Source organism: Paramisgurnus dabryanus, chromosome 13, assembly GCF_030506205.2.
Source record: "Paramisgurnus dabryanus chromosome 13, PD_genome_1.1, whole genome shotgun sequence".
Taxonomy (NCBI): domain Eukaryota; kingdom Metazoa; phylum Chordata; class Actinopteri; order Cypriniformes; family Cobitidae; genus Paramisgurnus; species Paramisgurnus dabryanus.
Genome location: NC_133349.1, coordinates 11,582,507 through 11,596,937, shown reverse-complemented (window position 1 = coordinate 11,596,937; position 14,431 = coordinate 11,582,507).

Here is a 14,431-nt window from a genome sequence, read left to right as displayed (position 1 = left end):
CTGCACATGGGACAGAGCGACTGCACTGTATTAAGGAGAGGATGACTGGGGCCATGTATTGCGAGATTTTGGGGAACAACCTCTGTAAGAACCATATCAAGGTTCTTGTGTGGCCTAGCCAGTCTTCAGACCTAAACCCAATAGAGAATCTTTGGAGCGAGCTCAAACTCTGTGTTTCTCAGCGACAGGCCGGAAACCTGACTGATCTAGAGAAGATCTGTGTAAAGGAGTGGGCCAAAATCCCTCCTGCACTGTGTTCAAACCTGGTGAAAAAATACAGGAAACGTTTGACCTCTGTGATTGCAAACAAAAGCTACTGTACCAACTACTGCACCTATGATGACAATTTCAGACCCCTCCATGATTTCTAAGTGGGAGACTTTGCAAAAAAGCAGGGTGTTCAAATACGTATTTTCCTCACTGTATGTGTAGTACAGGTTCTTTCCCCAAAGGTTTTATATTTTTATTTTTCCTTCGGTGAAAGAACCTGAACTAAGTTCAGCCATTTTTCACTGTCTCTTATCCTATCTAAAAACAACTTCCTGTTTAACTTTTGGAAATTCTTAAGAACTTCTACAAAACTTAGTGAGCATTATGCTTTAAACAGAAAAAAACAATTTGTTGAATATAAGAAGAGCTCAGATGCAAGTGTGTCTGCGTGTTTTCTTGCATTTTCAAATCAGGCTCTTAGGTTTAGTAATTTCACTTTAATGGCAATGAAAGGTCTCCAAGTCTTCACTGTCCTTACTACATAAAGGTAAATGTCCTTTCACCAGGTAAAAAACTTGCACTATGTCGTACACATATTGCTGTTCATCCAACTCTTCATGCACTTAGAGGACTTTGCAGAAAAATCATTGTGCCAACAAAACAGTATTTCTGAATGGCCTGAGGACGGGATTAAGTGGAATTGAAGCGATATAATGTGACGAGCATTCAGCTAATATCTCATTATGACAAAAGTGGAGTTTAGCGGCTTTTGCATCTGAGCTCGAAGCATAGTTAAAAAAAAACAAGTTTATTGCATACTCCATTATTAAGTAGATTTTTTCAATGTTCCGCTTTGTAAGCATCTGCAAAATGACTAAATGTAAATAAGTGCCAAGATGAAAATGTATATGCATAGAGGCATAGAGACTCAGGAATGTCAACTTTTGACTTGGGCCAGTAAGTAAGCACTTAGCAACCACTCAGAATATTTACTCTGTGATTGCATGACAAGTAACACACCACATTGAGGCGGTGAGTTTTGCAAAGGCAAGCACCATACATTTTGTGCTGTTTTTAATTCAACGGCTATGGATACTCAGCCTCAACAGACGACAGCTACATAGGACACTAAATGTACCTTCTTGGTGGTTTGCAAAACAAAGTCAGACTGGCAAGCTGGCCATAAAACCACAGCTTGACAAAAGAGGCCACTGGTGCTCCACCTCTGGTTTCAATGAGGGTGGGAAAAAGACAACTGCACTGTCACTCTATGAGACACGGCCAAACCCAGACCGCTCCCGTCGCTATTTAACGTTTCCCACAAAAGCCAATGATGAGCATGTGGCAGTTTATTTACAAAGAGGCCAGAAAGTAAGAGGCGAGTAAAAATAGCTGCTTAGCGCAAAGCTAGCATTGCTTTCCCCTTGAGGCTGGTGTGTGTCACACATTCTCTCTTTTTTGCAGAGCAAAACAAAAAGATTTCCAAGAAAGGGGGAGTCATGCTTGCCATCACACAATCCATGAGAGCCAATAAACATTCAAACAACAACTCTATTTAGAGCTTACTCAAATGTCATGTTTTAATTCAAACATTTATCGGTTTTACTTCAACTGCATTACTATAATAAAAACATCTACATTACGACATAAATTAGAGATATATGTCTTTCCCCATTCAAGTAATATAACTGTGTGATTTAACTGCCCCGAGGCATTGCAAACATGGCACCTAGTTGCACGACTTCCCTAAAGCAGTGTTTCTTAAACCTTTTGGTGTCCACCCCTCTGCCCCCCTTTGTAGGGTGCATTCCTTTGCCCCCCCCAAAAAAAACACAATTCATGACATTCAAGAAACAATCTCAAACTTAGAATTTAAATTAAACTAAACATATTAAAAACATAATGTGTTGCTGCTGGTTAGATGCCTTATTTACACAGAATTTATGGTAAATTAATGTATTTTATAAAATGTCATAAAACAGGCCCCTGGCACCATCTTGTGCCCACCAGTTGAGAACCACTGCCCTAAAGGAACTTTGGTTGTTCTTATAGATTAAAATGGTTGTTTGTAACACAGTGCTCGCATGTACTGGAAACACAATGACTTACTCTGTAGTATTTCAGAGGAAACACATAGACAAACACTATACCTTTGTCAACTTCTGCAAGTTCTCAACACTTATTCTGCCCTTGAGGGATGATTTTCCAGGCATTCACACCAAAGTTTAATTTAGATATGGAGGGAAATTAAATAATGGCTACTTGTGTCTCAAGACAAGATGCTAGCGTGTGGAAAAATGTAAAACTGGAAATTCTTAGTCTTACTGTTTGTTTGTGCCAGGATATTAATGGCATCAAACGTAACATCTACAACATCTCAACTTGCTCTAGGAAATCACAAAGGCGGCGTCTTAAAGGTAGGGTAACACATTTGTTCCTGAAACATTTTTAGTTATGCTGGTTAAAAGTCTCCTCACAACCTGATAGCAATCACTATGTTAAGTTGTTTAAATGTATTTGTAGAAATTTATGTCCTCTGTGAAAGGCGTAGGACCAAAAAATGTTCAACCAATCATAGATTTCGGTCCGAACGGACGTTGCCTTTTTTGTCCCTAATATGTATGCGTAATTTGAATGCCCACCCCGCAGCTAGTCCACGCAGACACCATACGTCATCGGCGCGTTTACGTGCGCTCACCTCCTGTCTGTAAACAGCAAGAATGGCAAACTTTTCTGCTGAATTGACAACCTGTACAGGAGCCACTAAACGAAAGACATCTTTTATAACAACAACAGCAAAAACTGCCTGGATCAGCAAAGGGCAAAAACCCAAATTATCATCGGTAACTTAACTGCTTTACCACGAGATGCAAAGGAGTCTGAAAGGGTCGTTGCACTGTTTATTTTGGTAAGGTAGGTACGCGATATGTTTGTATTGAGATGGATTCAGAAATTCTACTTTGATGAAACATTGAGTTGCTTATGAAATTTGTGTTCGTTTACGGATTAGCGTAACGATATAAATACTACGTCTACACAACCGAAAGTGTGCTTTAACTAATTCTGATGTAAACCAGTTGTTTGTGTTGGTTATTTTGGAAATGTTATTCACTTTGTACTGCAAAGTTTTCTCACTGGTGAATGTGACATGAGATGTGACCGTCTGATCTGTGCGTGTTCATGTGTTTTGAAAGAGGCGTGACTTTGAATGGCGATTTGACTAGAGGGTGAGATCGTGATTTCATTGCTAGGCGGCTACCGTTAGCATTTTTCAAAATGTGAAACCCTACCTTTAAAGGGCCAGTGTGGGTTTTTTAGCGGCATGTAGTAGTAAGTTTGCGACTACCAACAGCTCAGTCCACAGCTCACCCAGCCTGATCTCACGAGAATTCGTACATATTTGTACATATTGGCTAATTCGTATGGATTCATACAAAGTTAATCGCGCAAAAGCGTAAGATTATCATTAAAAAAAACAATAATAAAACCTAACCCCAACGCAGGGGTCAAGGCAAATCGTACAAAAATTTACGTATGTGTTTGTATGAATTAATACGAATTAGTCACCTCGTGAAATACGTACAAATTGCCATGAGATAGCTTTGGCTCACCCCTTAATTTCGAAAAGCATAGAGAAATTGCAGTTGCTACAACGCGACAAACATGTTGTTGTCGTCTGAGACAACGTAGTGATGAAACGCGCTCTGTTAAACAGTTTGTCCATAAAGGGCTACTGTAGAAACATGCTGGCGACTTCCATGTAAGGGAACTCGCAATGTATGTCGATAAAAACGGCTCATTCTAAGGTAATAAAGACAATAGAGTTCAGTATGTAAGGTCTTTATAAGCCACTGATAATATAGTTATGTATATTATATGGCATTTCTGTCAAGAGATCCTTCTAAAAGTTACACATTGTACCTTTAATATCTCAATTATTTATCCTAGACAGCATGGACATTGAACAAAGCGACTTCTTCAGTTAATCTCCAAGGAAACAGGATGTAATCTCACATATGTGTTTCAGAAATAATCAACTCAAAAACATTATTTTTAAGTCTGCAAAGAAAATCTCACCAAAAATGTCATTCTTGAGAAATGTTTTATAAATTCATCACTAGTAGGCCTATACTAGGGTCGTAATTTTAGCCCAAAATAAAAATACTTCCTTGGAAACCTGTGAAACTAATAAAATATAAATGGAAAAATCAAGTCCTGTTAGATAAAATACAATTTCAAACGTGTAATAGCTTTACCAAATGTGATCCTCCTTCAGTGAATCTCATTCTGTTTAGATCTTTGCAAAGGAGCCAAAAACAATGAAAGCACCAGGACAAAAAGCTGATGGTATCCAGAATACAAAAATGGCATGGGGGGTATGAACATTGTTTTTAACATATCTCATGACAACGACATGACTGCACACTACCAAAGAGCTTTTGCCTGCATTCAGTTTAAAAAGAAAATCTTCATGTGTTGTTTTTTGCCAACGCATTAGTTTGTTACAGCTCCCAGAGATGAAGGATTGATCCAGCATGAAGCTCAACATACCTTTCCTGATGTTTCTTCTCCTACTGATTTTCCAGTTTGCTTGGAAGCTGCACTTAGTGTTTCCTCTGAGTCTGTATAAGAGAGGACAGCTGGTATGATCATAAACATTCATTCACTTTCTAGGGAGAGATTTGCACACATATATGCCAGTTTTGGCTGCTTTGTAACCTCTGGGGGGTTTCAATGAGGTTCTATAAGCAAAAACTTATGTGAGGTAAAGAGATTTTGATTTGGCCATATGATCCTTTGGAGAGTTCAGACATAGGATAATGCAAAATAATTATACAAGTTATGCAAGACATTCAAATAATGTATGTATTTATTTATTTATTTATTTTGGATTATTCTGTTTCAGAAGTCTTCAAAGGATCATATTATTAACAATATATAATTTTTTCAGATTTTTCTTATTTTCTACCTAAAATCATCCTATAATGTAAATAACATTATGTGAAAATACAATCTTAATATCTTTAATATCTGTAAGGTCACAGATTAGATAATGAGACCTTGATTTCACAGAGAGGGTCATGTTTGTTAATATTTAATATTGCTTTTTAAAACGCAAGTCTTACACTGGGGTCTCTGAAACAAAGTTTGTATGGTGTCTGTTGATTACAGGCATTTATGAAACACATCTGCTGAGTAAAGGATTCTGAGATTGCCCAAGAAAACACTTTAGAAAGAAAGAAATCCCTATTGGGTCTTTAGTGAAATTAATTCAAATGTTGTGAAGGGAATGTTGAGGGTACTGACCACACAGGCCATTCACTCGGACATATACATATACATATGGAGTCATATAGGAATCCCCTGCCTGTCTCTCAGCTTTGGCACCTCTCAGTGTTGACAGAGGAGACAAGAGCTCCCATTGAGGAGGTCAATCTACCTAAATCCAGATGTTCACAGTTAGCAGGCAAGTGCAGAAAGACAGTCTCACTCACACTCCGGTTTCAATTTCTCAAATATACAGAAACGACTCAAATAAGCAGTCATGACATGAAAAACCACAGGAAAAGGTGGGAGGAATCCAGAACAGTGATTTTGTAGAGATGTGGAATTTTATATGAATAGTGTGTAAATGAGGGGCTTAAACGTTTAAAGATGATTTAGTTGCGAGAACTAATAGATATTAAATGAAGGCAATTATCAATTATAAAATGATTGTTATCCATTTCATTTTATAATTTATTTAATGTTTATTAGTTAAAGGGAAACTCTAATTTTTGACAGTGTACATATTAGGACCTTTTTAAATGGAGACCATATTTCATCTTGCACCATATTTTAACCCATTTTCTCTAAAATTAAAAATAATAATGAAAACACTAATCATGGTTTTAAATATTCAGATAAGTCCCAAAATCTGTAACAGAAAAAATCAGAAACCTAGTGTAAAAATAATATTTAGTTTGTCCTCCCGGGCACAAGCCATTTGTTAAAGAAAACAGGATTTTTACATTAAATGCACAAAAATAACGGTAAACCATTTAGCCCATTCATGGACACAACTCACATAAACATGATACAGATGTAGAGTTCTTAGTAGAGTAAGCAATAACAGACTGGAAGGCCAGAAGTCTGATAGCTTTCATCTAATCGATTTAATACGAGAACAACGCCTTACTTAAATCATTTAGTTATTTTGCTTCACATGATTTACAGCCATAAAACAAAACCGGTAAGTTGTGCTTCTTCCAACAAAGTCATCTTAATTAAGGAGAAAAATGCATATAGGGTTCACTGTCATCAAAACCCCTCAGACTTTAAACATAAGGTTATTGAAAGTTAAGTCTGGATTCCTCAATTTAATATAGCAACAAACACGTACAAATAAGAAACCCCGAGCCAATGAGGGTCCAGCACATATGCACACGTACACATTCAGCCACAGCAGGGAGGAAGATAAATCAGTGTAAGGCTTTTCAGAAAGCAGAGAGAGCTGTCACATCTCATTCGCTCAAGGTCAAGGATAGAAGGACCTCTGCGAAAGACACACAGCAGGTTACAGCACATACCACACTCAAACAGCATGCTTTATTTGACTGAGTCTGGATCTCATTCAACGCTTAATGGAATCAATGGGGATCTGGGGTTGGATAGAGGATTCGGCCTCAGAATGGGGTACTGGGGAAAAAGAGAGTGGAACAGACGACAAAAGACGATCAAGGTTGTATAAAAGATTAAAGGGACTTTAGTTACAGCTTGGCGACCTTCTTAATTCAACTGAGCCGAATAAACAGTGACTGGAGGCGTGCTTCCTCAATTTCAATTTAAAATTAGAGATTAGTGGAGCTACACACCATGTATCAACATGTCATCATACGTGATTAATTGGGTGTAAAATGGTACAGAAAGCCGTGCCCTGATAGAGATCAGGAAGACCTTTGGATGTCATACTTTAAAACCCCAAGAGATCACTAAGATAGACTCCTATTTTCTGTGTAACGCAAGATGCTCCGCTGCTTGTTTTCAGATGAGAAATAAATGTAACACCTTTACACCCTGTCAAAGCGACGTGCTCAGGTAAAGAAAGGAAACAAATCATGACAAATTCACAAATAAAATTGGTGTCCAAGCAGTTCATGTGGATTTTATCTTTGCAAAACACCATGTTTCCGATAAAAAAGTTGGAGAAATGTGATTCAGTGTCTCCTTGAAATTCTTCCTTCAGTCCTGGTGAACTTTTCAACTTGACAAATCAGGTGTGTTTAATACCAATACTGCAGTATCTTGGCACTTCTGACTAGCTAAGATATCTTATATAAAGCATTAGACTTTACAGAAAAGTCTTTGTCTTTAATAACAGCCTCTTGCAAAGCATTCTGGAAACCAGAAATCCCAATCAAAAAATCCCTTTCTCAGTTTTTTCCTTCAGATTTTGGTTCCCATAATGCTTTGCATGAGGCTGTTTTTCAGTAAAGACAAAGACTTGTTCATGTTTTATGTTAAATTTAACTTTGAACAAACTGTTGCCAGTAAATAACATAATGCATAATGCATATGATATAAATCTACAGGAAGTTACTGGCAAACAGCTGAGAGTAATACTGTAATTTCTACAGTGTACTTGTATTGGTTGAAGAATCCTTGTAGATTCTGGTAGAGCATTGAATTAGCAAAGCAAAGGTCATGGGTTTGATCCCAAGGGATACAAATACAGATAAAAATGAATAGATTGAATTAGTCAATCTTGATGATTGGCTCTTTTTACTCTTGTTGCTAGAGCAGCCATATTGAGCGTTGCATGGTCCCCCATTCACAGTAACCGCAGTGCCACATCTTGTTATTATCCATCTATTATTTTTGGCCAAGTACATTCAAATGAAGAATACGTAACCCTGTGCCAACTAAAAAAAAATTCTTGACTGTAAATGTTGTCATGGGATTAAAAGCTAATTTATGAAGACACAACATCTTTATAACCCACAACAGCAGTGCTACAAATGTTCCCATTTAAGCTCCATGTTGTGATTTAGTAACATCGCTTTAGTGTGCCTCTCTGCCTTTATTGTGGGTAACGCTGTGAGGGGTAGCGGTTCACACATTGGATGCGGGTGATTGTAAGTCATAAAACTAATACTGAACCCGAGGGCTGTAACATAATTTATTAAAGCATTCAAATCTGCTATACAGTATGAACTAAGGCTGAATGCTTAAAAACGTCTTTAAACCTTTCTCTTTCTGAGCATGAATAATAAATAAAGGCTGTCAAAAACATGCCCCGGAGATGTTTTATATAAAATCCCATTTTATGGACATAAACAACAAAATGCTTTAAAAAAAACAGCTGGGAATTTTCTTCCAAGTGCACAGTTTAATTTAAAGGCTCATATGGATGCCTTGTGTGCACTAAGGAAATGTTTCTTTCTTTACAACAAATTTTTTTATCTCTAAAAGATAAAATGGGACGTATGTCATGCATGAAGTATTTCAAGGGAGTTAATTCTGTCAAAATGGGCATTTCCAACAGAAGTTTCTTGTAAACTATATGGTTTTGCAATTCAGCTGCCTTGCAGACGGAGATAAAGAGAGACTGTGCTTGAGACGGGGGTCAAACAGAGGTATACATAACACCATACATTCAGCAAATTCTGTGTGGGAGAAAACAAGGGGTGTTATTCAGACATGTGGTGAACTGATGGCACCAGATCTGGACACATAACATGTCAAGATTAATTGGAATTGGCGGATTTGTCACAGAACTGTGCCGGAAGTGTAAACAAAGTGTATTGGGGGCAGCTGCGAATGATGTGATCCGAGACAAAACAGTTTTCATCATGAAGGCCCTGGTATGAAAGAAATGTTAGTGAGAGAAACGGTCTTTACAAAATAACAGAAACGTGCAGAACAGCTGAGGATGCAAACACTCGGATATAGGCCATTAGAGAGAAACCATGCCACTGTTTCACATTTATACAGATAATTGTTAATTTTTTTTTCAGGAATCAAGATTTGCTAGAAAGATGCGAGGAGTGGCAGATGGTGCAAAAAAAAAAAAAAATGGATACACTGATTATGTCAAGTATGTGAAAAAAGTATATAATAGATGTGCACTTTTCCATACCATAAGCCTCCAAATATTCCCAGGGAACCCACACATTGATAAAATCTAATGTAAAACCTTACACTGTAAGTCCCATTGGATAGAAGCATTTGCCAAATGCATAAATGTAAATGCATACATGCCAGATGTACTATAGTATGTCTGCAAAGTATGCATACTTCAGGTACATCTACTTCTTAATCATCAGGTAGGTAGATCTAATGCAGTGCCCCCTGTCAGAGTTCGTGAATTTGGACAAAGGACATACAGTATTACTATGAATTAATTAAACTAAAAAAGTAACTTGCATTACTTTTTTGAAAAAGTAACTCAAATATAAATGTGTACATTAAAAAAGTTATGCGTTACTTTATTTGTAACTTCAGAAAAGTAATATTATTAACGTAATGCACGTTACTTGTATTGTGTTACCCCCAACATACTATACATCTCATAACAACAGTTAGTAGATAGTGGATGTGCACATGTAATACACTCTCGCAACAAATTCTTGAGGCCATCATATTGGATAAAGCCCAGCAGAAGAACTGTGAGACTGCTGCGTTCCAGGCAACCTGTAACCCGTAACTCACGACTTCAAAACCACGACTCACGACTCTGAACTGGGAGTACATCGATCTAGTACGAGTTCACGGGTGGGGAGTCACGGGTTTGACTGCCGTTCCAGTGCACTTTCACCGGTAGAAGGATGTAAAAACACGAGTTACAGGCTGCCTGGAACGCATAAGGTCGTGAGTCGTGGTTTTGAAGTCGTAACTCAAGGGTTTAAAAACCTGCCTGGAACGCAGCATAAGATATTAACACAGCGCAGAAGATAATCTCACCTGATGAACATGCAGCTATCCTAGAAAAGCGAGGAGAGATCATCCTACAAGATCCTAAAGACAAAATATGTTGCAAACTTGAAATTGAGATAAACACAGCACCAGAAGAAAAACACAGTCTACAAAGTATGCGAAAGAGTAATTCATCCACAAGTGAGACAGACTGACTTGTCAACAAACATTGAAGAGCTCTTACTTGTATTCTACTACATGATTCTTCAAAGAATAGAACGTGCTGTTGATAGTTAAAATAAACCATAATAATGGTTATAGCCCATATGTTAACAGACAGGCAAAACTGAATAGATAACATTAATGGATAAATATATGTTTATTTATCACATATGGGGTACTGGGTCCAAGACAGACCATTAAAAATGAAAGGAATATTTCATATTAAGTCATAAGTAATTTGGATCTGGTACAGGGTAGTTGTACAAGAAACCAACACCAGAGCAAGAGACAAAAAGACATGTTGGATAAAAGATAACCGATAAACCTACTTCTACTCTCTTTGCTTGACAAGCACCAGAAGATCTCTAGACTCCATAGATAAGATTTCAAATGTTGAAAGTGATACATTTTGAAATTTCATGCCAAATATTAGCTCATTTTGGATGTCATGAGAGCTACACATTCCAAAAAAAGTTGGGACAGGTAGCAATAAGAGGCCGGAAAAGTTAAATGTACATATAAGGAACAGCTGGAGGAGGACCAATGTTTAGGAATAGGAATGTTGTCCTATTCTTGTCTAATACAGACTTCTAGTTGCTTAAATGTCTTAGGTCTTCTTTGTCGCATCTTCCTCTTTATGATGCGCCGAATGTATTCTGTGGGTGACAGATCTGGACTGCAGGCTGGCCATTTCAGTACTCAGATCCTTCTTCTACGCAGTCTTGACGTTGTAATTGATGCAGTATGTGGTCTGGCATTGTCATGTTGGAAAATGCAAGGTCTTCCCTGAAAGAGAAGACGTCTGAATGGGATCATATGGATCTAGAACTTGAATAAACCTTTCAGCATTGATGGTGCCTTTCCAGTTGTGTACGCTGACTATGCCACAAGCACTCAATGCAACCCCAAACCATCAGAGATGCAGGCTTCTGAACTGAGCGCTAATAACAACTTGGGTTGTCATTGTCCTCTTTAGTCCGGATGAAATGCCGTCCCAGTTTTCCAAAAAGAACTTCAAATTTTGATTCATTGGACCACAGAACAGTTTTTCACTTTGCCACAGTCCATTTTAAATGAGCCTTGCCCAGGGAAAACGCCTGTGCTTCTGGATCATGTTTTGGATATGGCTTCTTTTTTGACCTATAGAGTTTTAGCTGGCAACAGCGAATGACACGGTGGATTGTGTTTACTGACCATGTTTTCTGGAAGTATTCCTGACCCCATGTTGTGATTACCATTACAGTAGCATTCCTGTATGTGATGCAGTGCCGTCTAAGGGCCCGAAGATCACGGGCATCCAGTATGGTTTTCCAGACTTGACCCTTACGCACAGAGATTGTTCCAGATTCTCTGAATCTTTGGATGATATTATGCACTGTAGATGATGATAACTTCAAACTCTTTGCAATTTTTCTCTGAGAAACTCAGAAAACAATTTTTAGCTGCAGCATTGGGGGAATTGGTGATTCTCTGCCCATCTTGACCTGTGACAGACACTGCCATTCTTAGAGGCTCTTTTTATCCCAATCATGTTGGCAATTGACCTAATAAGTTGCAAATTGGTCCTTCATCTGTTCCTTATATGTAAATGTACATTTTCTGGCCTCTTATAGTACACGAAAAGCAGTAGGCGAGGCGAGTAGTATGTCCGAATACATAGTATTCGAAAAACAGTATGCGAAAAGTACCCGGATGACCTACTACTTCCGGTTAGATTTTGCAGCGTGCATACGATGGACGCTTCACTATCCCATGATGCCCCCGGAGAGGAGTTATCCAACGAAGAAGAAGAGGCACGCAGCTGTTTTCGCTCTGAAATGACATGACGTGATGACGACGTATGTCACGTGATGTAGAAACATGGCGGATGTAGTACGTCCGAATCTCATTCATACTACCCGGATTCATACTATAGAGTACCTACTGTTTTAACGCCAAGTAAGTAGGTACTTCATCTAATTCAGTACCTACTATACAGTATGCGGTTTCGGACGCAGCCGGCGAGTTTTACTGCGCCGAGTCGAAGTACTCCCAAAAGTGCTATTCCGCCCTATAGTTACCCTTTTTAACCCGCTTTGAAAAGCGCCACGTTTTATTTTGTGGGTACTAACCCTAGTTAGTGTGTAATGTTGCTATAATAGCATAAAAATACCTGTAAAATGATAAAGCTTAAAATTCACTGGTGATATATGAAGTTTCGTTGCAAAACGAGATAACTCAGTTTTTAATTTTTTGTCTAAACATGTAAATTATTATGTTATCAAGTTATTATTTTGTTTTATGGTGCTACTTAGCTGTATTTTTTAAGTGATAAAGGTTTAAATCAAAACAAACCAGCTGTAGTTGAATTGATATTAATTGGAACGCACAACCAAAAAACGAGATTTCTGAAAAATAAAAAAAATAAAAAAACAGAGTTATCTCGTTTTGACACGAAACTCTTCATATTTTCTTCCTGATGCCATTTTATAAACCATAGTAAGTGTGTAATAATGTTGCTATGATAGCATAAATAATACCTGTAAAATGATAAAGCTCAAAGTTCACTGCCAGGCAATTTATTTTCTTTGACAGAAGTCCCCTTTCAAAGCCTACAGCGAACGGCCGGTGTCGTGAGCAATCCAGTCCCCCCGAGCAATTCTGCCCCCCTAGGACCCCAATTGGTACCTAGCAGTAATGCCTGGTCAAAAACTTGTCATCGCGATATCTTGATGCTAATGGCTAATCGAAGCTGCGTTAGTGGTGTAGCAAGCTAGGTACTTTTTACAAAATAGAAGCATACAAAATATTTTTAAAATAAAAGCTTACAAAAATAATATAATTAATGAACTAATATTCATGTTGCAAACACGTGAGCAGCACGTAATGACACACGTAATCGCCTAAAAACCCAATTAATTGCCTTACACAACAAAAACACATTTCAATTTTATGTTATTGATTACTAAGTTATCTGAACGTGAAACATATTTTTTTAAACCTCAGGATTAAAAAAAATGACATTACGTTATTACGGTGAGTGCAACTGGTGTTTGTGTTAAGCTATTTTACCCGATAGCTGTATGCTAAGCTGGTACGTCACGTTAAGCTAATTAAAAAAAATCTAAGAACGAGATTTGGTAGATCTCACCACCTAGAGCATCAGTTATATACTACTATATTAAACGGATAATTTAAAATAGACCAATTGTAATTTTAACAACATTCTAACGATATAAATCATCACGAAATTTTGAAGGAATTGTAATAAGGCGCTACAAAGGCTACCCATGAGGAGTTTTTTCAGCCAATGGAATTACGCGGGGTCCTAGGGGGGCAGAATTGCTCGGGGGGACTGGATTGCTCATGACACCGGTTTGGACTACAGCTCTCTACTTCCTGCTTTAATGATGTCAGTAGAACAGTTTTTTGACTAAACTCCGCCCACAGGAATACGTCAGTCACCAGCTAAGCTAACAGCAAGCTGCTATCAAATCACAACACACTAAACAAACTACACAATCAGAGACTCGACACATTTCTAAATGAGGGACTTCATAGAACAAGACAGACATCAGCTTGTTTTGAGGACAGTAAAAACAGCGCTAAACAGATAAGTAAATTGTGTGAAAATACCGTGTTTTTTAAACGGGAAACATGAACACATGTTATATTGCGCACAGTAAACACAATCAAAGCTTCAAAAACACAGAAAGAACGGGAGCTTTAATCCCCTTTACAGAACTAATGCCTCATACTTTAAGTGCCACACAGCTGTTCACTCCTACAAACACATACATGTACAGAGATACTGCTAGATGATCAACTGATGAAGATCAGGAGCAAACTGCAAAAAAATAATCTGAGGAAACTTTCCTTACCATGAAGGAGCTCTTCTGTGGGTGTCCTTGTTGGCTGTTTAATCACAGCTTTAGTATATCATTGACATTCAACTGGTCTACCACTAGAGGGCAGAACTATACTTAATATGTATGATACGTTGTTGATCCCACACACACAGGCAAATCTATTGAAACACCTCAAACAAAGGGCTGGTCAGAAGATTTGCTAATAATAATAAATAAATAATAATAATAATAATAGACCATAAAAGAGTTATTTACTG